General features: G+C 48.8%; 1 long non-coding RNA gene across 1 annotated transcript in view; it reads right to left on the bottom strand.

Moving 5' to 3' along the window:
• Positions 1 to 21,243, bottom strand: part of LOC120591621 (uncharacterized) — a 51,682-nt gene extending 30,439 nt beyond the window's left edge. Inside the window, exon 1 of the long non-coding RNA XR_005649930.1 lies at positions 21,174 to 21,243. This is a non-coding gene — a long non-coding RNA (uncharacterized LOC120591621). The remainder of the gene's footprint in view (positions 1 to 21,173) is intronic.
• Between the last annotated feature and the right edge of the window lie 6,060 nt (positions 21,244 to 27,303).

Below are 27,303 nucleotides of genomic sequence, written 5' to 3'. Positions count from 1 at the left end.
AGCTTAAAAGTTCTCAGACAAGAAGCTGGATATGCTCACAGCCCTGTGGCTAGAGCAGTATTGTTGGCCCTGGGTCGCCTGTTCTAGAATAAAGCCACTGACTCTAAGCCTTTGAGAGACACTCCCTCCCTCAGGGCCTTTCGCCCCAGGCTCCTCTCACCCTGCCTTGCCCACTGAGCCTGTGGAAAACCACAAAGGAAACTTTCAGACCTTCAGTGGAGGGACATGCAGCATCAGGTGGCCTTGTTCCTTGGGCAGACAGGTGTCTACTTCACAAAGGTGCCTAGAAGCCACCCTGGCACCGAAGCTGGGCTGCCCTGGATGCCTTTCTCCATTGTCTTGGGCTAATCCCTGGAAGAAGAGGACCTGCAAACCAGGGTGACCCCCAGGCAGGGGCAAGCATAAAGGCAAAGCTCTATGATGAGAGATTGAGACCTCCAGAGGTGAGAGGCAGGCAGGCCTTCCCCGTGTGAACCTAGGGAGGTCGCTATGACCAAGTCAGCAATCGGGGCCCTTCTTGGAGTGTCTCCCAAAAGAGAAAAATGTGGCCCCTTGGTTTAGTGGCCTTCTACCTGGGGCAATCTCCCCAACAGTGATTTTTTCAGTCTACTAATGGGAATAGCCAACCCGAATCAGGCCTTCCTTGCTCCCATGGAAAGTGCCATGGTTGGCTGATGGCAATAGTTTGTAAAATACAGTCTAATTCTCAGTCTGCCCCTGCCTTCCTCATGTGTCACCACACCACACATGGGAGGGAGTCCTGTGACATGGGAGGCGCTGAGGCCCAGCCACCTGGATTCGGAGGACCCCTCACACTTGAGTACAGCCCTCTACAGTTTACAGAGAGCTTTTCTCCTGCCTCATACTGATTCACCCGTCTAGGTGGATAAGGAAATATAGGGACATCAAACATCTAGCACAGTGCCAGCACCTGGCCCCCTTCTTTCTCTACATCAGCTTACAAGCAAGTGCCCAAATGCCCACTCTGTGCCCAGCAGCGGGTGATAGAGGCCTGGGGTGGGTGTGGGCCTGGCCCTGCCTCTGAGCCCAGCCCCTGCCATCCAGCCCTGGATTCATCAAGGAGATCTGCCCAAACTCAGATTCAATCCCACCCCTGGTCTGTCCAGGTCCTACAATAATTCCTGCTGCCTAGATGATCAACCAAGTCCTCAGCCTGAATTTGAGGCCCAACACAAGATCATCCCTGTCTGCCTCCCCCTCTGTAAATCCCCCTTCGCCATTTCACCCTCTTTTTCTTTGTCCAAATAGACTCAATTCTTCCTTACTGAGAACTGCTGACATACTGCAAGCACACACCACTTCCTATCCACCAGGACTGTATTAAACTGCCAGAACGTTCCCTGTACACTTTCAGTGAACTCCTCTCCAGGCCTTTGCTTGGGGTTTCATGTTCCCCCATCCACCCACCCATCCATCTATCCACCCATCCATCCATCCATCCATCCATACATACATACATACATACATACACATCTAAATCCCACCTGCACTTCAATGCCCAGCTCAAGCTCTATTCTCCACAAAGTCACCCTACAATAAAAGTAACCACTTCCCCATATCATGGCTGAAGCAAATCACTCTGCCTGGCATCAGAATTGCAGGCCTACTTCTTATTCTTCCCACCAGACAGTAAGCCCCTGGGGTGGTGGGAGAGGTATGCAATGAAAGATATGACTAATCTCAGGGACCTTAATACCCAGGACAAGGCCCCCCAAAACACCAAAACTGTCACTGATGATTGGTTGAATGAATGAATGAGCAAAAGGACAAATGAAAGAAGAAGAAGTAGAGTGGCTTAGGGCAGGCCATTGGGGTACCCATCACGCTCAGATTATGCTAGAAAGTGGGCTCCCCGTCACCGTTTGCATTATAGAGCCCCTGTACATTTTTCTTTTGCCTGTGCAATACCTCTGAATACTCGCCCTGCTTCTGGAGAATTCCCCACATTATGAGTTTCTTCCATCTTCCCTCACAAAGCCAGCCTCCCTTCCACCTCCCTTGTAGCTAGGGCTTAGTCATGAGACCTGGGCTCCACAAGTTTCAGGATGGGAAGGGGTGACCCAGGAAGCAGATGCCATGTGGAATTCATTCTGGCTGTCAGGAGTAGGCTCTCGTGTCCAGTTTCTGAAGACAGAGCTGTGGCTGGTATGGAGTGCTTGGGGGCTGCCTATGAAATCCTACTCCTGTTTCTGGTACTCTGCCATTCCCAGAGATTCTGTGCTATGACATATCCTTGAATAAATTTCTTGTCTGCCTAACCCAGCCAGAGTTGGCTTCTGTGACTGAAATTTCAAACCCTGATTTATGTACCTCACAATGATAAAAGTGCCCCAGGAAGCCTCAGCTGAGCCCAGCTTAGAGAGGCATTTGTGCATGAGCAAAACATCAGGCTGGGCCTCTGGCAGGGCAGCAGACTGGAGGCAGAGTGGAATAGTGGTGTGCCAGGCTGAGTCCTGCCTGGCCTGTAGATGCCAGCCCACCAAAGTGGAACCAGGACAGGGGTCTGAGAGGGGTCGCCAGAAGTCCCAAGGCTGCTCTACTGCTACAGGGCATGGCTGTCCCATCTGTGCCTTCAACCCTGCTCTTGCCTCTGCCTATCGACCCTCTCAACTCTGCTAACTCCTTCTCACTATTCTCTAAGACAGCGATCCCCAACCTTTTTGGCACCACGGACTGGTGCTCCTATGAAAATCTAATGCCTGATGATCTGAGGTGGAGCTGAGGCGATGATGCTAGCACTGGAGAGCAGCTGCAAATACAGATAAAGCTTCTCTCATTCACCCACCGCTCACCTCCTGCTGTGTGGCGCTATTGCTAACAGGTCAGGGACCGGTACTGGTCCGCGGCCCGGGGTTTGGGGACCCCTGCTCTAAGATCAGCTTCTCATTATCTCTTTCAGGAAGCTTCCAGTCCCACCCATTTTGGACTACATGCCCCTTCAATGGTCCTAGAGCTCCCAGACACATCTGCCAATGCCCTTCCATAATATATGTGACTGTCCATTGCTATGTCTGTCTGTGTCTCTACTAGATGAAGACCCCCTGAGTGCAGGGATTATGTCATGTCCACTCTGAGCAGTCCATGCCAAGTGCAGTCCTGGCACACAGGAGATGCTCAAGGAATGTCTGTTGAGGAAAGTGGGGAAGGAGGGAGATAGGGAGGGAGGGAGGAAATATGCTCACTCATGGGAGAAGCGAGAGGTCTCTGGGCTCAGTGAGAGCCAAAAGAGAGTCAGGGTGGCCTGGGGCTTGGTGGGTGCACCCATCCCTACCTGAACCTCACAGGCCAGTGATAACCTGCTCAACTTCTGTCTTTACAAAGGGAACATGTAGGGCTGGTCAGTGCCAGTTGGTCAATGCTTGTCGCTCAAGCTACCATAGGTTTCTTAGCAAATCCGAGGAAATAAATCTGGAGCTACCAGCTGGCTTCAAGGCCCCCTTATCCAACACTGATTTGTATGCTAAGATCTAAGCCTCTCCATTTGTTTGCTTGGGATACTTGTAGAGCAGATGTCAAGGAAGGGAGGCAGCAGTAGCGGTTTCCTGGGCAGCTGTGAGTGGAAGTCAAGCAACATCCCTTTAGAATCGCTCTTCTTCTCCTGATGTGGACAAGTGGAGGAGGTTCCCTAGGGCTTCTCAGGAGGCATCAGGCCACCCCAACCCAGCAGCCCTGCTGCCATGGGCAATGGGCAGCACAAGAACCTAAGTGAGAGAGGTCTTTGTTCCTCCAGTGGTGGCAACCAGAGACCGATGCCCTGGTGTTGCAAGCTGGGGTCAGCAGGGTCATGCTGACCCTGCAAGGCTACACTAGAATGACTCACAGCCCACCCCAGTCTGTGGATGGTGGAAGACTGTGAACTCCTTTCCCAAGATGTCTGTGGAATCTTGATGTGGGGCAAAGACTGGTCACGTCTCAATTTCCTGTGACAGGAGCCCTACTTCCACTGAATTTCAGTTTGGGACAGTCTCAGCTTCTTGCTCAAGTCCTCTACCACAGCCACACAGATGTGCAAGTCCTTTTCCTTAGTTTCCATCCCAAACACACTGCCACCAGGCATTTGCGTGGGTAGAGGTTTACTGGCAGTTGGAGACGCAGAGGGATCGGCTTTGCAATGATAGGAACCTATTAAAATCCTTCTCCCTCACTGTCTCACTGCTGGTCCTGCCCTGTCATCTTCCTTCTTCATCTTCCCGCTCCATCAAACCCTGCCTACTGGCAAAGCAGCAGCATCCAGCCCCCGTGGTTCTGTTTTCTCCCCTAGAAAATCTAATCAATGTTTCTAAACAGGGATGATTCACTTCTAAGGGGAATTTGGTGCCAGTTCTTAAAACAACAGATTTTTATCCCCCCACATTGGTGCTGAACTTACTCTCACAGGAGACAGTTTCTGGCACTTCTTGCATTCCAGGGACCCAGAACTTAGTGGAGCAGTGACCTAGACCTCACGGAGTCTGGCAGTAGGGAACAAGCCCTGAGGAGACGACCATGGCAGCGCAGGAGAGGAGATGCTGGGAAGGGGCAAGCACAACACAGACCCAGGGAGGACACATGAGGGGCAGCTCCCTTTGCCAGGAGGAGCCAGAAAGGGCTTCACCAAACAGGTGATGGGAACAACAGCCTTAAAGGAGTTTCACGATGGCTGAAACAGAATCAGCCATCAATACCTTTCTAAGATACACCACTCAGGCTGGGCTATAATTATCAGTCTTTCATCTGCCTCACCCATTGGACTGGGAACTCCTGGAAAGTAATTGCTCTTCAGAGGCCAAGTTCAATCAGTCTCGGCTAGGCAGGAAGAAAGGGAGGAAGATGAACAGGGGTGGGAGCTGTGGCAGCAGCATAGAGTCCCTGGGCACCTGAAAAGTCCCAGACACTGCAGCAGAGACAAGAGGCAGAATTGGCTGGATTTGTACCCTACACTTGGCAGTGGACACAATCACTTCAAACTGCAAGTGGGCAAGATAGGGGGCTGCAGGTCCTTGGGCCACTCTTATGAAAGGCCTTTCCATCAAGCACTTATGAGCCACCGAAAATCCCATCACAAGACCTCTGCTTTGACAAGGGCCATGAGCTCACATCTGCCCAGCACGCTATAGTTAGGAAGATGTTTTAAAACCCATGAGCTCAGCGGAATTGAGGTATAGACCCTCCAGTCCACCTATGACCCTACAGGATTGAGGGAGGAGATGGACCAGAAACATATGGTAAGCGCTAGGCACAGCACACTGTATGGGATTGTTAGTCACTGGGTTCTCTGATCCCCTCAGCCTCCCTGTTCCTGGAACTTCAAAAGCAGTGAGAGTGGGCAGCGTGTAGTGTAACAGTTAATTACAGGCTGCCTTCCTTGCATTGTTCTCTAATTACTGTTTCAGGCTTGGCAGCCTCCTCACCTGCACTAGATCCTCGAGTGCAAAGGATGTTCCTTCTGTATCTTCTCTGTGCCCACCCAACCCCTGCAGTGCCGACCCCGAATCAGATCCACACACACCCTTAAGACCAGCAGGCGCAGCTGATTTCTCTACACAATTGGCTACGCATTAGAATCATCTGGGAAGTTTGATAAAATACTGATGCCCAGGCCCCACCTCCAAGGAGACCGATTTAACTGGTCTGAGGTGGGGCTCGGGCATCAGTATTTTATTAAACTAAAATGATCATTCTAACATGCAATGAGGGCTGAGAACTTCTGCTGTTGCATCTTCTGCAACAAATGCAACAAATGCCCTAGGGAGTGTGTACCTGAAAGATTGGCTCTTGATAATAAGTTTCGTCCCTTTTCAGAACTCACCTACCTCAATGGCTTCAATTCTCTACTATATCGGTTGCCAAACTTTTTGGCATCAGGGACCAGTTTGTTAGCTCACCTGCTGCTCACCTCCTGCTGTGTGGCCCGGTTCCTAGTAGTCCTTTGCCCAGGGGTTGGGGGCCCCCGCCCTACTACATCAGATAACTTCTAAATCTCAGCGCCCAGCCAGAGAGACTTTAGACTCCAGAATATAACCCCACAGAGACAGACACATACAGTATGGAGCTCCATTTGTACTAGGACCTCAGTGAATGGCACCACCATTGTGGTGAATAAATGCATTCATCATATGCTTTAGGCTCTCGGTGATGGAAAACCAACTTGAACTAGTCTAGGTAACAGAAGGACTTGGGGCATTTATCTGTAGCTATGGGTCTAAGGCTCATTAGCACAACTAAGAACCACACCTCTTCATGCCGAAATATCCTAGGGATGAGCCCTGTTGGCCTGGTCAAGTGCCCACTCTAATCAACTGAGACCAGGGGCAAAGATCACATAGTACAGACAGCGCCACTAGGGACCACTCTCTTACAGAGACAGAGGAACTCCATTTAAGATGGTGGAGTAAAGCCAGATAGCAACAATCACTCTTCCCTCAAAGACTAACCATTTAAAGTGTTAGATGAATAACAACAATAATGACATAATCCAGAGAAGGCATTTTTGTTAACTGGTGTATTAGTTAGGGACCTGGTAAGCAACAGATCTCGCACTCAAAGGGGTAATTGATGAAATTTAATAAGGAGACTATAATTACAAAGGGGAGAGGTAAGAGAATCATACAAAGGATGGTGAGGCACCTACAGATTAGCTGTCACATCCTCCTCTTCAGGCATGAAAAGACATGGAGAGGCCAGCAAGAGCAGTAGCACAGGAGAGGGCTGTTTAACTCATGGCTGCCTTAGGAGGATGAATGCAGCCACTGCCAAACTTGGAAGAGTAGGCACTGGAGAGATACCACAACCTCTCTCTGCCTGTCCTCTAATCTCCTGCTGGTCTCTTGTGGGCTGAACATAACTAGAAGACAACAAGAGCCCAGATGATGCAACCCATATAGGTCGGCCTTCCAGGCACAGAGCTGGTGAAGAAGTATGGAGAATACATCCAAAGGAACAAATATGAAATACCCTGCACATTGGGCAACCACCCAAATGGATGATTTACTCTCTCGGCTTCAGTCACCCAGTGACAGTGACTTTAAAGTCACTCTTGCTTCCCCTTTCTTCTACCATATCCCATTACCAAGTCCTACTGATGTCACCTCCCAAACATTTCCAGACTCTGTCCCTTCCTCTGTCTTTATTCTCTCTCTCAGAATATTGCAAGTTATTTCTCAACTGGCTTCTCTATGTCCAATCAAATCCACCCACCAAGATGCAATTGACTTGACTATGGCCCTTCCAAGCTGAAACCCTTCCAGGGCCCCCACTGCCTTCAGGATAACAGGCAGCCTCACCTTGTCTGCTCCAGAGCTACAGACCTCTGCTCCAGGTGGGCTGGAGCAGGATCATCAAGTTTGGTGACGATCTGGCTAAGGAATTGGGTCTCCTTCCTTAAGCAATAAGAAACTAAAGGAGCTTTGAAAGCAGGATTTTGTTGTTGTTGTTAACTTTTCCTTTCGAAATAATTTCAGACTTCTCAAAAAGTTGCAAAAATAGTACAAAGAATTCCCATATACGCTTTGTCCAGATTCTCTAAATATTAACATCTTACACAGTACAATGATTAAAGCCAAAAAGTACTCTTACATAACCTATAAACCTTACTTGAATTTCCCAGGTGGTCCCACTAATGTCCTTTTTCTGGTCCAGGATTCAATCTAAGATCACCTTGCTTTTGGTTGTCATGAATGTTTAGGCTTCTTTAACCTAGAACAGTTCCATCTTTGTCTTTCGTGACCCTGACACTTCCGAACAGTACTGGGCAGGTGTTTTCTGAAACACATCTCCACTTAGCTTTGTCTGATGTTTCCTCACCAGTAAATTCAGGGTACACATTTCGGGTAAGAAAACTATAAAAGTGCAGTTGTAGCTTTCTCAGGGCACCATACCAGAAGGCACATGATTTCAGTTTTTCTCAATATTGTCGATATTAATTTTGACTATTAATATCGATGGAGACATTGCCTGCCAAGTTTCTCCAGTGTAAAGGTGCTACTTTTCCCTTTGTAAGTATTCTGTGGGGAGAATTCTTTAAGACTGTAAATATTCTGTTTCTCGTATACTTTTTGCCCACCAATTTTAACATCCATTAATGATTCTTACCTGAGACGATTATTACTGTGGAATTTGCCAAATGGTGGTTTTCAAGTCTATCAATTCCTTCTACATTTATTAATTGAAATTCCACTGTAAGGGGGGAAAAAAACAAGATATCCACCCAATAGAAGATGATCTCCAAGGATCAAAACAATATATTGCAAATATATTGCAAATCATATACCTGATAAGGGACCTGTATCTAGAATATATAAAGCACCCTTACAACTCAATAATAAAAAGACAAATAACCCAATTTTAAAATGAACAAAGGGTCTAAAGAGACATTTCTCCAAAAAAAAATTTATAAATTACCAATAAGCACATGAAAAGATGTTCAACATCATTTGGCACCAGGAAAATGAAAATCAAAACCACAGTGAGATGTTACTTCATACCCAACTGGATGACTATAACAAAAAGAATAGACAATAAGAAGTGTTGGTGAAGATATAGGGAAATTGGAACCCTCATATGCTGCTGGAGGAATGTAAAACGGTTCAGCTGCTTTGGAAAACAGCCTTTTCTCAAAAGGTTAAACATAGAGTTACCATATGACCCAGCAATTCCACTCCTAGGTATGTACCCAAGAAAAATAAAAGCATATGTTCACACAAAGGCATATACGCAAATGTTCATAGCAGCATTATTCATGCCAAAAAGTGGAAACAGTCCAATGTCCGTCGAGTGATAAATGGATAAAAAGGATGTGGTCTATCCATACAATGGAATATGATTCTACAATAAAAAGAAATGTCTTACTGACACATACTACAATATGTATGAACCTTTGAAAACATTATGCTCGGTACAAGAAGCCAGTCTCAAAGGACTACATATTGTATGATTCTATTTATGAAATGTCCAGAATAAGGAAATTTATAAAGACAGAAAGTAAATTAGTGGTTGCCAGGGGCTGAGACGGGGGAGTAAACTGGGAGCGACTGCTAATGGGTATGGGGTTTCTCTTTAAGACTGATGAAAATGTTCTAAAATTGTGGTGATGGTTGCACAACTCTGTGAAAATACTAAAGACCATTAAACTGTACACCTTAAACTGGTGGGTTGCATGGTATGTGCATTATGTCTCAATAAAGCAGTTATTTAAAACACACACACATCAGCAACAATCCTCCCAGAGCCCCACCCAGCCTGAGTTCCTGCCCCCAGGGGGCTCTCTGAATACTAAGGTGCTTGCACCCAACAAGTCAAGCAGAAAAAAACCGGCATTCTCTCAGGTCAGGCAAACCCAGCACCAACTTGACAGAGTTTCCCGTGATTAAGACCAGGGAGATTTGCAGCTGCATTTTGACCAGTTATCTCTTTTATTCCCCAGTGAAATATCCTGAGCCAGACTGTGGTTTTATGACTTGAAGTCCAAGGCCCTGAATCAACATAATCTACTTATCAAGACCAAGGCTGTGGTCACCTTGCATGTAAAAGGAACAAGTCACATTTCTTGGCGCCTTCATGCCAGAGGGCTGGGCCGTACCCTGGTGCCCAATGGGAACTGTGGGCATGGACCCTGCTGGACAGACCACATGCCACCCCAGGCCATACCTTTCCCACAGCCGTCACGGCTGTGCTGCTTGGAGCCTGACAGTCTGGCTTCTTACTTACCCCAGTCAGTGACTCCTTGTGGGTTATCTAGGCCTGGCCTGGCCCATGCTGGGTCCTCTGGCTTCGGCTTTCTTGAGTCATTTATATCATGTCGTAAATCACGACTCCATGGGGGGGGCGGCAGAGTGAGAGATGGGGGTTAAAAAATATAAATTCCCAGCTATAAAATAAATAAATCCTGGGGATGTAATGTACAGTGTAGTGACTATAGTTAACAATACTGTAGTGTATATTTGAAAGATGCTAAGAGAGTAGATCTTAAAAGTTTTCAACATGAGGAAAAAAATTTATAACTGTGGTAGCGGATGTTAACTAGACTTAGTGATGATCATTTTGCAATATATACAAATATTGAATCATTATGCTGTACACCTGAAACCAATATAATGTTATATGTCAATTATATCTTAAAATAAAAAACAAGAGACTAAAAACACAATTCCATTCAGGACCCCTTTCTTTGACTGAAAGCCTTTCAATACTTTCCCAGACTAAAGACAGAACTCCTAAACCTGGCCTGGTGTGACTTCTTCCTGGAAGCCTTGCCCTACCAAGACCTCACCAGCTCATTGTCACCATGGTCCCCTCACTCCTGACAACAGTGGCCTTATTTAAGGTTCTCCAAGTTCCCCTGTCACCTCTCACCTCCAAGCCTCTGGACAACCTACCCACCCTGCTTTTCTTTTACCTAGTTAATTAGCTCACTCTGTCTTAAGATCTCTGCTGAAACCCATCCTTCAAGGAAGACTTCCCTGATGCCCCGGGAATCTTACATGTCTCTTTCCAGCACTCGTCAGTGTGTCACTGTTGGTGAGATTATTGAATTAATGTCTGCTTCCCCCTCCATGCTGTGCACACCCTGAGGGCAGGGGCCTGTGTGCTTCACTCGTGCTGATACCTTCCCTGGAGCTGGCCCAGAGCATGGCACACAGCAGACATTGAAAAAGCCTTGTAGTTAGAAGGAAAGAACAATGTTCTCAAGTCTCACTGGAGCCCGTCCCTGTATCCAGCATCCTGAATCATCCCATTCTTCCCAAACATAAGTCAGATCATGGACTCCTCTGCCTAGAACCCTCCAAGAGCTTCTCGCTGTGATTATAATAAAATCCAAACTCTTGCAGGGTTTGGCCCCTATGCCTCTCTCTCCCATCAGTGGGAGAAGTGCCTGGAGGGTTATAAGAAGAGAAAGGCCTTGCCTCCTGAGCTGCCACTTTGGCCTCTTTGTGCCCCTTGACCCCATCCAAGTTCATTTCCATCTCGACCTTGTGCAGTTGAGATAGAAATCAATCTGAAAGTAGAGCCAGCACTGAGTACAAGCTGAAGGGTCACCTGCAGCTGTCCAGGAGCCTGCACCCTCATGTCACAGCAAGAGGCGGAGGGTGGGTGCCAGCTGCCCCAGTCTAGAGAAATCTTACAATTGACATGGTTTAGAATTGTCAGCATGCAGTGATCATAATGAATAGGCCGAGTCTGAGTCAGTTTTATTATTGTTATTAAATTCCCTATAATGATGCACTCCCTTCCCACCTGCACTCAGGTAGGACCACTCACACACCTGCCCGGCCTGGCATGTCACTGCTCTACGGGACAATATTCACAGGTCATTTGCCTCTTGGTCAAGTGTAGGAAGAGGAAGGATAAAACCTCATGTTCACCACTTAGAGGTTATCTGATATAGGTGAGGCAAGCACAGGCATGACTTCGGTGTCATCCCACATGGCTGGTCAGGACAGTCATTTCCTATCAGGGAGGGAAGTGGGGACTGTCACTTGGACACATCGCAGGAATTCAAGCAGTCTTCATGTGGCAGGCTTTCTGGTTGGGACTTGGGAAAGTCTAGGACAGTGGCGGGCCCCTAACAAGGGCTAGATGTGAGCAGCTGAATCTGTCTCATCCACATAGGACCTGTTGGAAGATCCCATCCACATAGGATCTGTTGGCTTCCTATAAGATGGGCAGAGTTATAGCTGATAAGGATGGGCATTCTAGATCCTTCCTTTGAGCCCCTGTAGAGGCTAGGCTGCTGGGGGGCCATAGGAGACACTGCTGATGGAGTGGGAGACAGAAAGAGCCCCCGAACATTCTCCCCGGCTATTCCCTCTGCCCAGCCTTTCCCTCACCCCTAAGCCCTCAACTTACACATATCTCACCCTTATTATCAGGGAGGCCAAGTTCTCTGCATTGTTTTTGGAAGTTAAACTGGGGCAGAGTTATAGCCCATGGGGAGCAGCTGGTCAGACTCCAGTGGGGGTCTGTGCAGTTTGCTCAGCCGCCCCCACCAGGGCTTTCCTTTGCTCTGCTCCCTCCCCCGCAATGTCAGAGAGTGAATAAATGACAGCAGGGAGAAAAGGCAGGATTGGGGTCCTGTTCTCAGAAAGGATCAAACAGGTCCTGCTTAATGACTAGTCAGGCCTTGGAAATCTCTGTGAATTGTAACATTTCAACAGAAACACTAGGGAAGGAAACTCTGGCCAAGTGGGCAGAGAAAACTTGGCCAGAAAAACAGCCTCTATGTTCCAGTTTCCACAGGGGGATTTGAGACAGATTCAGCTGCTCACATCTAGCCCTTGTTAGGGGCTCGCCACTGTCCCAGGCATTAACATTCACTTCATGATTCATTATGCCCATTTTACAGGTGATTGAACTGAGTCTCAGAGAAAGGCAGTATAAGGAAGCCAGGCTCTCTGCCTTCTAGCCTAGGGCTGTTTTCAGGGAAACCGAATTGACCTCCCTATCTAACCCCTCTCCCCACTCTGGCTCCTGGCACCAAACCCCAAATCCCACCCCCCATCTCACCCAGCTGCCTGCATGCCTATAGCTGGCTACTGCAGGAGGAATTCCAGGCAGGACCCATCCCCGAAAGTTTTGTAAGAACAGAGCTGCCAGAACTCTGGGCCCAATGTGAAGGATATTAGTAGGTGTTAAAAAAAATAGTCAAGTGTGAAATGAATTCCTGCAACCCCCAGGGCACGCTGGGAACCTTTATTTCGCCATTTGACAATCCTACAGCTCATAAATCAAAGAGGGTGGCCAAGGCTATAATGATCAGAACAGAGCTGAGGCCCTATCCACACAGAGCTTCCAAGGGGCAAGGAGGGACTGCGCTGGCCACTGGCCTCTCTTCTTCATCTCTAGCCTCTTGAGTTTTCTGAGTTGGAGGTCTTGCTCTCCCAGGTAAACCTAGAATCTGGGCAGCCCCAGGAGAGGACTCCCTCACAGCCAGGGCTGGGGGACCCCATCATAATGGGAGTGTCAGGGCTTCTAGACAGATCAGTTTGAGGGTCCCCAAGAGGGTATACCTCCCCCTCATACACACACAAAGCCTCCTCCTGAGACCTGAGCTTCCCCAATTTATATTCTCAGCTGACAGAGCCCCACCAGTCCCTTCTTACTGTAAGCCCCTCTAACTCGACGAGGCAGGGATCTCAGCCCATGGAGCAGAAGAGACTTGTCCAAAAGCTTACTTTGAGTTTTCTCCCTCTCTGAGCCCCAGCATGTTGGGTCTGTGCCCCAAGGGTGCATTTACAATTTGACTTCTTGTGTAGGCACATGAATTCCATTTTACTGGCCCACCCAGAATCCATGCTCTGGGAAGACAAACCTTGGGTCTGGCCTAATTTTTGCATGCTAGAATGCTAGCTGAGGGCCAAGCTGTAGAAGGAAAGAAGAAATCGAAGAAAAGAGGAAAGGCAGGAGATGAAACAAAGCAGGTGGTATCGTTCAGGACCTAGGCTTCTAGTCTGATAGGGGCACTCTAAAAATGGAAACCATCCATTCAACAAATATTTATTGGGCACCTACCTTAAGCTCAGCGCTATTATGGATGCTGAAGTAACAGCAGGAGACAACACAAAGTCCCTGTTCTCATGGTGCTTATATTCCAGTAGAACTTCCCAAGGGGATAGTAATTAAGACTTTTTGGATGCATGTGACAGAAACCTAACTGGAATAAGCTTAAGCAAAAATGGGAAATCTATTGACTCCAGTGGCCTAAATGAAGGTCAGGCTGGGCGGTGCTGGTCTTCTGGGGGAAGGGGCCTGCATGCTTCAGGCTCTGTCTCTTGCCTCTGCCTCTCTCAATGGGCCAGCCTGGTTCACTCCCACTGCAGACTCCTGGCTCCGTGAGTCAGGGGATGTGGCCATTGGCAGCTTCAGACTCACTTCTACGGAACACAAGAGGGGTTTTGCTCTCTCCACTATAGATTTTAAAGTCCTAGGAAAGATTCATAATAGGTCCAGACAGTATCATGTGACCACCCCTTGGACCAATCAAAATGGGCGGAAGAACCAGTTCTGTTAGAAGAAGCAAGGAAAGGGTGCAGGGCAGACAGACTAACATGTCCACTACCCGTGGATATTATTTAGTGTGTGTCTCATATCAGATCTTAGTCCATTCTGACTGCTATAACAAAAATAACATAGACTGGCTTATAAACAACAGAAATTCATTTATCATGGTTCTGGAGGCTGGAAAGCCCAAGATAGAGGCGCCGGCAGATTCGGTGGTTGGCGAGAAGCTGCTTCCTGGTTCATACACAGCCCTCTTCTCAATATGACCTCGCATGGTGCAAGGGGCAAGGAAGCTCTCTGGGAACTCTCTTATAAGGGCACCAATACCATTCATGAGGGTGGGCAAAGGCTCCAAAGGCCCTACCTCCAAATATCATTACACTGGGGATGAGGATGCAATATATAAATTGGGGGGATGGGGGGGAGCACAAACATTCAGACCATAGCAGATGGCAAAATGAAAGAGTAAGTACTGTGACCCCCCATTCTCTGGCCAAGAAACTGAGGCCTTGAGAACTTTCTCTAATCATATCAGTGCTAAGTGAAGCCTGCACCTATCTCAAAGCCAGCCCCGTGGTGGCCAGGCCACCAAAGAGAAACTTAGTTGAGACTTAATTCCTTCTGCAATTGAAGTGAGAGAAAGGGAAATGAATTTCAAATATGTCTTAAGAAATTTCACTGAGATCAAAATGGCATTTTCTAGCACGTAGCTCAGCATAAATGCAGATGGAGAGAGGTAAGAAACCTCATTCAGATAAGCATCTCATAGTCAAGCATATTAGAACTGGAAGAGGTTTTAGAAATAATATTATGGGTGGAATAATATAGCTAGGAATAATATTATTATATATTATGTAATATAATAATATATGTGGGGGTCAAGGGAGTCTATGAAAAGCTGGAAATAGGATAATAATAGCTACTATTTATTGAGTGTTGGACACTCCGTATATTGGGGAAACACTTGTTCCCCACCCCTGAAGTTTCATTGAGAGTAGAGAGAGCCCCCTCTTCACTTCCTGTTCCTGCCCACTTCCTTTCCTTCCAGGGAAAAGATGGACTCACCGGATTGGTGGATTTGGGAGAAGAGAGTGACCATGCCTGTCTAGGCATGTTCCATTCCAATCAGCTGCCTGCAGAAAGGGTCTAGCTCCTGCAAGTCTCTCTGTCAATTGGGTTCTGAAGTTTGGAGGGGAAGAAGTTGTATTTATTGGTTTCCCTAAATCTCTGAACCTCTCTAGAACTCAGCTTCCATTTTCTCTCCATGGTACCTGCTCATCTCCTCTCACAGAGCAGACCTCAGAGAAGGCCATCAGACATTACCACTGCTTTCTAGAAATATACACTGGAAAACAGACACTGGGGATCTTATCATCAGAAAAGACTCTCTGAGAAGCTGTGTCCAACCTTGTATAAAAACAGCCTCCTAGCTAAGCACTTAGAAATAACACTACCTACCTCACAGGGTAATATGTGAGCATTCAGTATAAAAATACATGTAGAATGATTAGATCTGGGCATGGAATACAGTAAACTTTCAATAGATGCTGGCTCCTGCAGTTATTATTATCTGTGCGACCTCAGACAAATCTCTTGCCTTCTCTGAACCTTGGCTTCTTCACCTGTGTAATCAGTGCACTGACAGCACCCAGTAGGGTAAGTTATATGAGGGTCCTATGGGAAAATGTGTGAAGAAGTACTCTGCAATGTGTCCAGCCCAGGGCAACGGCAGAGGGTTGAGATTCTCCCCTATGCCCTATGGGAGCCCCAAGGAGCAATCCGGGATTTCTAACCCTAAACCAGTACTGGTCTGCCTCACAAAGGGCAGACAGCCACAGCCTGGTAAGCAAGGGTGATTCTGGTGCTCAGAGAATTGTAACTTGGGCTGGGTACTCTGTGTCATTCCCCTCTACAGCCTGGAAATGCCAGTAGGCCAGGACGGCCCTCTGATTCACTTTGGTTTCCTCAAACCAGTATGGGACCTGGCGCCAAGGAGGGGCTGGGTGAATAGCTATGAGGTGAGTGAGTGTGTGAGTGAGCACATCAGTAAAGAGTTAGATCCACAAATATTTACTGAGTGCCTATTATGTGTCAGGCATTTTGAAGTAAGGAGTGAAATGGCCCTGTCTTTGCCCTCAGGGAGTTCACAGTCTGCTGGGGTAGGATATAAAACACCACAGTAGATACATCATTGGTTATGGCAAGGAATTCAGATTTCATCTTAAGTCTCATAGAAAGCTGTTAAAAAGTTCCAGGCAGGAAAAAACATGATCTGATTGACAATTTTAAAAACTTCTATGCCTACCGTATGGCAAATGGATAAAAGGTGGACAGGTGCTGTGGCCACTACAGGTGTCCCACACAAGGGACAATAGCAGCTGAGGCAGACATGGTGGCCATGGAGATGGTGAGGAGTAGTTGGACCAAGAGTATAACTTGGAGCTGCAACCTACACAATGTGATGTCAAATTGGGAGTGGAAGGCGAGGGAGAAGAACGTGTCAAGGATTCTCAGGTTTCTGGCCTGAGCAAGGGTGTGGAGGTGGCGATATTTCCTGAGAGGAGAAAGAGGAGAAAGAGTAAGAGTGGAATGTAGGACTTAGGGAGTTGGGCACACACTGGAGACATCCAGGCAAAGGTGTTGGGGGGTGTCAGGGTACGAGGGTGCTCAGGCGTGAGTGCCAGTGGGTGAGAAGATAAATGAATGACCAAAGGAATTTAATGGGGGGACAGAAGAGTGGGTGCCATCACTAGAGTCTGAGGGACGCCTGCTGCCCTTGGAATCAGCAAGTCAGACTCTCCGGCTACGGGGAGTGGCCCTGACTCATCCTTCCACGTCCCCCTCCTTACAGGTCGGGAGAAATCTAGAGCCCACTAAGGACTTCTTCTAACGTGGTGGTGCACACTTTTGCAGTTTGGGGGAGAGAAGAGGCACTGGCTGAAAGGCAGCATGGGGCTGACTCCAGGGGGAGGGGGAGGAAGGAGAGGGGCACAGAGGTGGGCCTGGAAGCCCCTTCCCCAGTCTCTTTGCACAGCTGTCCAGGTCTAGCCTGCACTTCACGCTCTCCACCTCCAGGGAAGGGCAACTTGGTGACTCTGGCCCTGAGAACCCTCTTCCCCTCTCCCTCCTTCCCCGCCCCTCTGAGCCCCTCACACTGTCCTCCTGTGCCTGAAACGCTCTCTCCTCCCTGGTTCCTCCTAGTCATCTCCAAAGGCCTAGAGCCCTTTTCTTTCCTTTCTTCCACTTTCCTACCTGACTACATGGTCCTCCTCTGCTCTCCATGCCCCCAGTGTACCCTGTATTAGAGTCACCCGTTTCCAGTTCCCCATTAGACAATGAGCAGTTGAGGATACATCCTCAGCAGCTTCGCCATCTTTTTTACCTCTCATTCCGCACATACTCCTTGCTTAATGAATGTTGGTGAGTTGAATTAAAAGTGCTTGATTTATACTTCTCAAGTTATGATTAAGATACCTCCATCTCCGCCCTCCTCTCTAATAAGATGGTGTCAGGCTAGGGTTGGGAGGCTTCTTCTCTGGGTGACCTGTTCCAGCTCTGGATGGTTAAGAAAATTTTTTCTCATCAGATTCCAGGTCTGCAAAATGTACCAACCAAGCCTGTCTGCGGGCCCCCAGCCTTACTCAGCCACCTCTGAAAAGGACAGCAGGTGTTCTTTATTGGGAGCTCACAATATGGCAGGCACTGTGCTAACCTCTTCACCTGCATTATCTTGATAAATGCTCTCAACAGCCCCATGATGTGGGCACTCTTATCCCCACTGCAGAGTTTAGGAGGTACATTCAGCAAGGTCAGGAGACTCAGGAGGGCCAAATAACTTCCCAAGGGCACTGAGCAACTTCCCGGTGGGTCTGTCTGACCTCAAGGTCTCTGTTTCTGATCACTTTGCCTTCTGACTGCCTGCCCCTCAGGAGGCCCCTCAGATGTAGCCACAGAGAGGGACCTCAGCAGGACCCAGAGGATTATGGGAGGAAATTGCATGACTCGGTGACTCTGCTCCCCAGACCCCTCCCCCAGTTGCACAGAGATCTCCCCTCTGAGACTCCCCACCACTCCAGCCTGGGAGCCAAAGGCACAGTCTCTCTTGCCTGGGAAAGAGAGACACAACCCCTCACATCAGTGCCAGTAACGGTTTACCCACTTGGCTTCCTGTTAGGTTTTTTCTTCCTTCCCCGCAGAAGTATCTCTTATCTTAAGCTTCTTAAGGGGGTTTGTGCTGGGCTGTTTACCATTTAGTGACAGTTGGTGTCAGAACCAACCTCTTGGGAAAAGTGAGACAGAGGAAAGCAAGCCCAGGTGGGCCCTCAGTCATCCGCATGACCACAGGGTCTAGACCAGATGCAACAAGCAGGCCCCACACAGTCAATGCCAAAGTCAAGTCCAGCTATCCTGCCAGTGTCAGGCTCCATCTTCCACAGAGGGCTGATTTACGCAAGTGGAAGTGAGCTGGCTTGTCCTGAGCTCCCTCTGACTGCGATAAATAGGCATAGAGCTATAAATAACCCACCAAATGGATAACCGAGGGATGGCTGGGTCTGCTGGGCTAAGGGGCTTGCTTTGGTCCCTGAATTAGGAGCTCTAGGTTATTCATAAGTAATGCAAAATGAGAGAATCAGCTGTAGAATCTGGCCCTGCCTCATCCTTCCCCTCAGGTAAAGACCTCCTGATGCCTGCGGTGTGAGCTCCTTCTGATCCTGTGGCCTAGTTCCAAGTGTCCTGCATCCTCCTGGGGGCTCTATGGTATAGCCCAACCCTGGGTTCACATCACTCTGGGTCCCACCTTGCCCTTGACAACCTGCCCGGGACCCTTGGCAGTTTCGGGCCCCGTTCACACCTGGCCATCCTCACCCCTCACAAACACCAGAGCCCCATCCTCAGCTTTATTCAGTGCTGCCAGTCTGCTCATTCTTCCCCTCATCTGCTCCTGCCCCCAGATATCCATCTACCTGAGGGACCGCCTCCTGCCCAAACATTACTCTGTATCTCACCCTAGGAGGGCCAGGGCCTGGAGTCCTAATCACCAATTGCCTGTAGGCCAGCCAGCTCCCAAGACCCTTCACCATTATTGTTAGGCTGTTCAGAGTCCAGGAGTTCAAGGCCAATCCAGATCTAACTAACCCTGGACTCCATCCAATTCCTCCCAGCTATGCAGCATCTGAGCCATGTATAGAACAGATGCAACAAACAGAGAGATAGAGCTGACTTGGGTTTAATTGGAAGAAACTCTCCAAAAGGAACCAGGGATGAGTACGGCCTAGGGCTAGGTTGGTTAAACTCTGACCGGAGATAGAAAAGAGATGGTCTCATTTGGTTACCCAGAAATGGGATTCCCACAGCCAGGTGGTACTCCAAGAGCTAGACCCTTGGATCCCTCAACTTTAGTTGAGGTGCAACCAAAACTTAGGGGAATGGCCCAGATGGAATTCCAGCAGCCTTACTAACTCACCAGACTGGAACCCTGAGATCTAGGAAAAAAGTCAGCAATTAATCTCTCAGATGCTGCCTTGCATCATGGTCATGGAGAAGACGAGGCGTACATGTAAAAGCAACACCTGAGGAAGGAGGAGCCGGCGTGAGAGCCTCAGGTGGCTGTCCCCAGTGCCTCAGCTGCCTGCCTGCCCCCACAACGAGGCAGGGCAGGGCTACCCAGGAGGTGCTTGAGGGAGGGCTGAGAAACAAGGGAAAGAGAGAGACAACTGAAAATGCAAAGATGGGTTTTCCCAAACCACCACTATGAAGACACACATGGGGACCTCATGTGCCCAGGGCCATGGGTAAGATGAGGACAGTGAGGCACCAGGGAGTAGAAGGAAAACTAGCATATGTAAAAGCCTCTGAAGTCACTCATTCATTATTTCCATTTATTCCATCTATAAATATTTATTGAGCATCTTCTAGGTATACAATAGAGTGCAGAGATAAGAGCACAGGCTCTAGGGCCAAATGACCTGAGTTCAAATTCTGGATCTGCTTTTTTGTTTTGCAAAAAAACTTTATGGCAAATCACACACAGCATAAAATTTGCCATCTTAACCATTTTTAAGTGACTACTTGACCACAATCTGCACAAAAGGACTGTCTGTGTTTCTGGCTCCACCTTATAGTATCTTTCCAGTGGTTTCTGTCTCCTGGTGGGCAAAGGCTGGGAATGACATAATATTAAGGGTAGAAATTCTGGGCCTTGGGAGTGTTCCAGCTCTGCCCTGTTCTTGGGCAAGTCAGGTTGTGTGTGTGTGTGTGTGTGTGTGTGTGTGTGTGTGTGTGTGTGTGTAGGGGAGTCCCCAGGGAGGAGTCCCTGGACTTCACTCCTGCATCTCTCCAGTCCTCCACAGCCTACCTTTTAAAAGCTTTTTTAAAACTCAAACTTTGAAGAGCTCAGAGGCCTTTTGGAAGCCTGAGTCAGCCTGCAATCTGCTTTTGCTCTGGAGGCAAAATCAGCCCCTGGGATGTTCTGGTGAGGGAACTTGGGCCAACTTCAAAGTGACTGAGGAAAGGGAATGAGGAGGGCCGAACCACATGCTGACCACTCTGGCAAAGAAATCCCCAGAGGGAAGGTGGGAGAGAGAGAGACATGCTGAAGACCTAAGAGGTGGGAACAACTAGAAATGAGAAGGTTGGAGGGGCAAGGTCATCTCTTCCTATAGAAGCAGGGCCTCATGCAGTCTTCTGCATGGACTAAGCACCGATTGTCCAGGAAGGTAGATCTGGCCTCGCTCAGGAGACAAACCCTTATCCAGAAGCTGTCATTGACTGTGGAATGCAGAGAAAGGGCCGGGAAGGCAATGACAGAGCTGACAATAACAGGACATAAAGAGGTTTCCTCCTGCAGTTTTCCCACCCAAGAGCTGGTCCCTCTCCCTCCATCAGGGACACAGAATCACACCAGAAGGGACTCGTAGAATGTTCCCAATGGAAGGGCCCTTAAAATCCAGCCACCTCTTATATAGACTGGGAAACTGAGGCTCAGAGAGGTGGCACCCACTCCCTTCCCCATCCCATCCCATCCGACCCACTTCCACACCCACCCCGGCGAGAGTCCCCGCTCCGCCCGCGCCAGGCAGGGGGCGCCCTTCCCCGCCGCCTGGGCTCGCGGCTGCCTGCGCCAGGCAGGTCCCCTAAGGAAAGCCTCTTAAAGAGTTTTTCCTTTCGCGTGAACTCACCGCCTCCATCCAGCCGCACGGTCTCAAAGGTGAACATCACATAAATGCGTTACAGATGTGCTTCCTCCCACTTTAGGCTACCGCGGCGCGGTGCGCCTGGAGCGGCAGCGGCCACAGCGTGATCCAGGCCGCGTTTTCCGTTCCGCCCGCCAACTTTTTCAAGCTGTAGTTATTTGATAATGATTTTTTTTTTTTTTAACCTCTCCCAATAATAGTTATCCACCCCACCCGGTGCGGCTCAGGTGATGGGCACAGACTGCAGACGCCTCCTCCTCTGGGTGCATGGCTGCCGCCCCAGGGTGAGAAGCCACAGCCCTTCTGTAAAGCTAAGGTTGAGGTCCGTGTCTGGCCTAGCCCAGCCTGGCAAGACAATTCCCAACTGCCCCACCACCACCCCGTGAGGTCTCTGCGAGACCACACACACCCCACCAGACCACCACCCCAAAACCCCTCTCCAGGTCCATGGCTGGCTGCTGCGTGACTGAACAGGGCCGGTATTCTGGGTATAGAGTTCCACACAACAGACATTTATTGGGCACCAACTGTATTTACTGCCCGGAGCAAAGTGATGGCCTCAAAAACAAGCAAGGATAGCCCCTAACCTCAGGGCTCCCAGTCAGGAGAACACTGGGGCCACACACCTGTTTTCTGGGAAGTTGAGTGGGGCTTCCAGGGTGGGATTCTAGACAGAAGCTGCTCAAAGTGGCAGGACTTGGCTTCCAGCAAGGCCCATGGCAAAGCTCTCTCCCACCCCTACACCTTCATTCCTTCCTCTGGCCCCTGCAAAGAGTCACCACCACCTGGATGAAGGCCCCTCAGAGCCTTTTATAAGAGGTCATGAAGCTCAGAAAATTGGGTCACACAGATAGAGGTAGGTAGGGCCTGGGCCCAGGCTGCTGGGGTCTCTGAAGTCACCCTAACAGATGGCTGAGGTGGGAGGAGGGGGGCTGACAGAAGTACTAAATCCCTTTTGGAGTTCACCCCCCAAGAAGAGGGGCAGTCTGGGGACCAGCCAGGTGAATCCCTGCTTTCCAGCTAAGGACACACACCTGTGTTGGTTAGTACAGAGCCATCTGCTGGGAAAATTCGTCTACCCTCAGCCTGGTAAGCCCAAAGTTCTTTAGTTAAACCTGAATTAATTTTAACTTTTTAAATTAACACATTTAAGGTGGAATTTGGGCTGTTGGCAGCAGGGGGTGAAGGAGGAGGAAATGAAAGGTTAAGAAAGCAGAGGGCAAGGTTGGGGATGTTGGGAAGAAAGGGGTGCTGTCTGGGCAGCTGCCCTCTTCAGAAAGGAATGTCTCTGGGCAGAATCAGATCGTCTTGTCTCTCCACCCCACCCCCCAGCCCCACTGACTCTGACACAAGCCCTCCAACCTGTGGAAGCATGGCACCTACTACTCCCTCATTCAATGGCCTGTTCAGAGACACGATGTGCTCAGGAGAGACCAGCCAATGGCAATGCATCCAAGGGTAGCTGGGGAATAGGATGGGAGGTATGGCAGCAGCCCGTGATTAGAGAGGATACCCAGGGTGGAGGGGCTTGGGAGGGCCCCAGTTTGCTGATAGTGGCTCTTTATTCTTCACTTGATAAAACCAATGCAGCTTCATAGGCCCCTTAGACCTATACCAACGCGTACCTGGTCAGTGCAGTAGAGGCAATAAATTCCCTGCCCTGGAGTCACACTGGGTTTTGGAGAAGGCCGTAGAGTTACAGGAGCTGGTTACTGCTGAGTGGCACCTTCTGCCTGGGTACACCTCCACCACCACCAGCCTTCAGGCACCCAGAACTCTGGCCACAAGAAGCCACTGCCATCCCTAACACCCCCTACGTTGCTTTTTCTCAGACCCTTCTGTGGAAAGCCACACACAGACACATGCAGGTGTGCCCAGAGTGTCCGCTCAGCCAGTGCTGGACACATACCTGATCATTTGCATACGACGCTAGCGGAACCAAAAAAACAAAGATAGTAAGTCACTGTCGAGCTTATCCAAATTTTCTAATCAGAAAATCTAGAAAGAGCTCTTTTCTTTCGGCATATAAGATTTATGATTTAGGGTTTAGTATTCTTTTCTATTTTTAATTTGCTATGGGTAGGGCATATAATCTGTGCAGTGTGAGGCCTGTACAAGGACCAAATTAGAGCTACCTCTTCCCGGAAGCCTTCCAGGCTCCCCAGGCTGGGTCAGGTCCTCTCTGTTGTGCTCCCACAGCGCCCAGGCTTCCCACTGCCACCCCAGCACACACTATTGGGGTTGTAATCCCTCTCCCACACCCCTGAACCCCTGAGAGCAGGAAATAGATGTCAGTCCTCCCTATGTCCCCAGCAGGCAAGGAGGCTGTCAGGGCCTGTTTGTGGAACTGAGCCTGATAACCCAGCAGGTATAAGTGATTGCTGTCTGCTCCAGCTTGTGCCCCCAAGTCTTGCTAGGATAAGGCGTGCCCAGCTGACCCTTTCATAGCCTGCCAACTCCCTCCATTGCCTGGTGGGACTCTCTTCACAGCCTTGGAGAAATCCCTCTCTTCCTGTCTCCTTGGTTCCAGCTGCAGCCCACACTGCTCTCCAAGAGGGGGCTCTCAGAGACACCTCCCCTCCCATTCCAGCTTGAATGAGGGGATCAGATGCCGGGCTGGAGGCCCCTTGTCTGCGGAGAGGCAGGATTTATCTCAGTTTGGGGAGGTCCGGGGCCTTGGAGCCCTAGATCATCATTAGTTCCATCAAAGAGGCGGCTATGATCTGAAGGGGCAAGATGCATGGCGTTCAAATTGGAAACAGCCTGGTGGGTTACAGGGCAGGAGCCAGGCAGGAGAAGGCTCGGCTGCCCCTGAGGAGCCCTGGGACACTGGAGGAGTCCCACAGACAGTGCACAGGAAAAGGAGGAGGAGGAGGAAAGAGAAAACATTCCACTCGGGCTCCAGGGAAGAGAGCCGTGTGTGATGGAGCGAAGCCAAGTCTGCAAGTCAACGTGACCTCCCTAAGGAGGCCAGGGGAGGAGGCCAACTCCGCTCACGACACAAAGGGCCTCCTTGGGTCTGGCCCCATGCCGCACACCTGCATATGCCCTGTCTTACCTCCTACAGAAACAAAAAGCATTCCTTTTGCTTTACGGACCAGGAAACTGAGGCTGAGAGGAGAGAACTAATGTATGCAAAGTCACCTAAGGGCGCCTGACAGAGCTGGGGCTCCAGCCCAGGTGCTTTGGTCTCCAGGACTTCACCACCTCCCTGAAAAGGCAGAGTAAAAGCAATATTGGGCTTATAAGGCTCTTCATCCTTTTCTCTCCCTGTTTGTGCCCAGCATGGAGACAGTGGTCCAGTTTTAAGGGCTTAACAGAGAGAAATAAGACAGAAATATCTTCTAAATATTGGGAAATGGTGATACTAGCAGGTAGAAATGGAATTTAAATGACGCATTTAACTATAAACCCAAATTTAAATGATCTCACCCATCCTACTGCTCTTTGCTGATGACCACTCTATTTCTAGACATAACCCCCACGATCCCCCTACTCAAGAGAATGTCCTCTAAGCCCTGTACCTCACAGGCCTCCAGACATCTGACACCTCCCCTCACCCTCCATACCAAGCCCCTCTCTCCGGTGGACAGAGATCGGCTGTGCCACAGTCCTAACTACCTGTGGGTCACCTGAGTGCCGCCCTGTCCCTCCCTGGGCTCTAGTGCCCCGCTTGGGAGGGAGGGGCTCTGTCTTAGTGAGTGCCTCCTCCAGCCCAGGAAGGACATTAAAATGTTTGCAAGGCTGGGTGATGATTCTTTAATGGAAGATAAGGCCAGAGAAATGCTCAGGCTAGGAAGCCATCTAGGAAGGGGGATAGGGATGGGCAACAAAACTTCTGCCCCAGGGTATTCCGGAGCTTGACTTATAGGAATGGTGAATGGTCTCAATTTTGTATAACAACCATAACAGCAAGTGCATAGAAAAAGGCAGGAAAGAAATACATAAAAATATTGCTGAGTTGTGAGAATGGAGATTTGGGAGTCTATTTTTCTGTATTTTCCAATTTTTCTGTAAGGATTGAATTTTAAAATTTTATTTTAATTAATTAAATTTTTTCAACATTTTATTATGAACAATTTCAAATATACAGCAAAGTCGAAATGTTGTCATAGTGAATGCATACATATCGCGTCCTGGGTTCTACAAGTAACATTTTATTATATTTTATCATCTATCCATCCATCCCTTTATTCATTCATTCATAAATCCACCTTATTTTTTTCTTTACGCATTTTAAAGTAAACTGCAGACAACGGTACACTTCCCCCTAAATGCTTCAACATGCATGTCAGGAAAAAGTGTTTTTACTGATTATCTAGATGACAGAGGCTGTCCTTACCTCTGAGAAAAGCAGTCCGCAGTCCCACCCTCCTTGCAGCAAGCAGGCTATTCAGGAAGAGTTGGGGTTGGGTTGGAGTGGGACCTAGGCCTCCTGCCTTACTCTCTGCATAAGCTGGTCAGTCCCTGGAGCCCTGTGGTTTCTCCCCATTAGAGGCAGGGATAATGCACATAAATAAACCTCTCCTCTCCCAGTCAGCTGATGGTGCGGTGGAAGTTAACTGAGATAAGGCCAACACTCATCTTGGGCTTCTTACAAGGATAAAATTGTCAGATTTAGCGAATGAAAATATAGGACACCCAGTTAAATTTGAATTTCAGATAAACGACACATTTTTTAGTGTAAGTATGTCCCAGGCAATGTTTGAGACATACTTATACTAATTATTTAGTCCGTATTTTATCTGGCAACCCTACGCAAGACACAAATGAAAGCCTCAGGAAGAGAAGCGTGCCAGAAGTTAGGAACCTGGTTGGGATTAGTCTCCCATTTGTGCTGTACTTTACAAAGTGGTTTTCTGTCTATCATCTCACTTGAGATTCACTATCACCCTCCAGGAGAGTATTAATTTATTCGCATTTCGAAGTTAAAGAAACTGAGGCTCAGGTAAGTCCAGGATCCCCACCAGCAGACAACATGCAGTCAGAGGTCAGCTGGTCTTCAGGGGATGCTCACCCCCACCCTACTTCTTCTCTTTGAGACCTCAGAAGACCACACATTTCTACCCCAAAACCTTCCAGGCCTGCAGCTCCAGTGCTCAGGGTCCACCATCTCTGTGACAGTTAATTTTATGTGTCAGCCTGACTGGGAAATGAGGTGACCAAGTATTTGACTAAACATTATTTCTGGGTGTGTCTGCGAAAGTGTTTCTAGAAGAGATTAGCATTTGAATCAGTAGACTGAGTGAAGCAACTTGCGCTCCCCAATGTGGGAGTGGGCCTCATCCAATCCCTTGAGTGCCCAGACAGAACAAAAGGGTGGAGGAAGAAAGAACTGGCTCTCTCCCTGACTATTTGAGCTGAGACATTGGTCTTCTCAAGCCTTCAGGCTAAGACTTATAACACTCACTTGCCTGGATCTCAGGCCATCAGGCTTGGACTAGAACTTATGCCATCAGTTCCCCTGGCTCTTAGGCGTTTGGACTGGGACTGAAACTACACCAGTGGCTGTCATGGGCCTCCAGCTCACCGACAGCAAGTCATGGGGCTTCTCAGCCTCCATAATCACGTGAGCCAATTCCTTATAATAAATCTCTTTTCTTTCTCTATGCATCCTATTGGTTCTGTTTCTCTGGACAACTCTAATACATTCTCTCTCAGAGGGAAGGAGATTTCTGGGGGCCAGTCAGCAGCCCCACCCTAGGGAGCTAGGAGGAATAGATGTGAGTTAACACCATCCAGCAGAGGCTTTGGCAGGCGGGTCACATGACATATGGTGGGGCTGAGGCTTCCAGAGGTCATGGAGCAAGGCTACAGCAGGACAGAGGGAACACCGAGGCTTCCCAACTCATCAGTGCTCTTTTCAGGGCACCCTCAGGCCCAACGCATGGATTCTGGGGAGAACAGAGCTGGAGGTGGTGGCAGTGTAGAGTGATAGGAGTTATATACCAAGGGCATTTGAGCAGACATCACAAATGGAAACTTAGGTATTCCTGAGAGGGTAAATCCTGCTGAGTCTTTCTTTTAACTCCCCAAACCTGCTCGGTCCCATCCAACGGCAGCCACTTACCTGGAGCTCAATACAAACATCTTCAAAGCAGTCAGACCCAAAATG

The sequence above is a fragment of the Pteropus medius genome, unplaced genomic scaffold (genome assembly GCF_902729225.1).
Source record: "Pteropus medius unplaced genomic scaffold, Ma_sr-lr_union100, whole genome shotgun sequence".
In the NCBI taxonomy this organism is placed as follows: Eukaryota; Metazoa; Chordata; class Mammalia; order Chiroptera; family Pteropodidae; genus Pteropus; species Pteropus medius.
Note: the sequence above shows the minus strand (reverse complement) of the source record. Positions and strands in the feature narration are given on the sequence as shown.